The 1,588-nt window shown below is 40.2% G+C and overlaps 1 long non-coding RNA gene across 2 annotated transcripts in view; it reads right to left on the bottom strand.

The window, feature by feature from the left end:
* Positions 1–828: 828 nt before the first annotated feature.
* Positions 829–1,588, bottom strand: part of LOC134444959 (uncharacterized) — a 32,022-nt gene continuing 31,262 nt past the window's right edge. For both annotated transcript variants that reach the window (XR_010034145.1, XR_010034144.1), the window contains exon 4: positions 829–900. This is a non-coding gene — a long non-coding RNA (uncharacterized LOC134444959). The remainder of the gene's footprint in view (positions 901–1,588) is intronic.

The following is a 1,588-nucleotide window of genomic DNA, read 5'->3' on the forward strand; positions in this document are numbered from 1 at the left end:
AAGTGCACTCAACTTCCAATTATAATGTCATATCCTAAAAGTGCACTCAACTTCCAATTCTAATGTCATATCCTAATATACACTCAACTTCCAATTCTAATGTCATATCCTAATATACACTCAACTTCCAATTCTAATGTCATATCCTAAAAGTGCACTCAACTTCCAATTATAATGTCGTATCCTAAAAGTGCACTCAACTTCCAATTATAATGTCGTAACCTAATAATGCACTCAACTTCAGTCACAAATGTCATTTGAAATAGGAGACTCTGAGATTTCTGACAGTACATGACAATTTGCCTCTACATCAAATTCTTTATTAAAGGATAGCCTTTTGAGATGAACATTTCGTTTTCCAGAGGGTCCTCAAAAGTAAAAAATACAGACATACTGTAACACATACACATATCCACTAGGGCTGCACGATATCAGAAAAAAATGTGAGAACCTACTCGATAACAGCATGCAATACCTCAATAACGATATGTAAACCATAATTAGAAATATAGCGAAGTGTTTTTCTTGTCACTAATTTTTGAGTCTGTGTCGTGAGTCTTTGTTTGTGGTGGGCTTCTCGCGTATTTGTTGACATTCAGCATTCTGTGATAAGACAGCCCAGAAAATTCGTACTTGTTATCGATAATTAAGTCCTTTTCGCGATGTGTTGTGTAGCCCTAATATCCACTCTGAAGCTCTTCCTCACAACCACCAACCCCACATTTCCCATCTCTAGCCAAAGAGATGTAGCCTACTAGTTCATCTACATTACAATATGGCTGACACAATACATCATGAATTAACAGCATCACACACACACACACACACCTGTGTTCTGCAGTGCCCCTCTTGGTCTTGTCTGTTTTCAGTTTCTGTGTGTCTGATGCCCCCTGCTGGACACTGAAAACACAACATGAGTCTCTTGAGTTGTGAGTTACACACAAATGCAACACACAATATGAACTCTCTCGTGCGCACAAACGCACGCACGGACGCACACACACAGACACACGCACGCACACACGCACACTTCATTTTATTCTACTGTTTCCTCACATGTTGATCATGACATGGCCATCACATCACATTAGTCATTCCAGTTGGAATCATCAAATGGTCACCACTCAAGCCCCTCAGATTCAGCTGAAAATAATATGCCCAACACATCATGTATGGTGGGTAATATGCCCAACACATCATGTATGGTGGGTAATATGCCCAACACATCATGTATGGTGTATAACGTGCCCAACACATCATGTATGGTGTATAACGTGCCCAACACATCATGTATGGTGGGTAATATGCCCAACACATCATGTATGGTGGGTAATATGCCCAACACATCATGTATGGTGTGTAATATGCCCAACACATCATGTATGGTGGGTAATATGCCCAACACATCATGTATGGTGTATAATATGCCCAACACATCATGTATGGTGGGTAATATGCCCAACACATCATGTATGGTGGGTAATATGCCCAACACATCATGTATGGTGGGTAATATGCCCAACACATCATGTATGGTGGGTAATATGCCCAACACATCATGTATGGTGTATAATATGCCCAACACATC

This window comes from Engraulis encrasicolus, unplaced genomic scaffold (assembly GCF_034702125.1).
Source record: "Engraulis encrasicolus isolate BLACKSEA-1 unplaced genomic scaffold, IST_EnEncr_1.0 scaffold_88_np1212, whole genome shotgun sequence".
NCBI classification, from domain to species: Eukaryota; Metazoa; Chordata; class Actinopteri; order Clupeiformes; family Engraulidae; genus Engraulis; species Engraulis encrasicolus.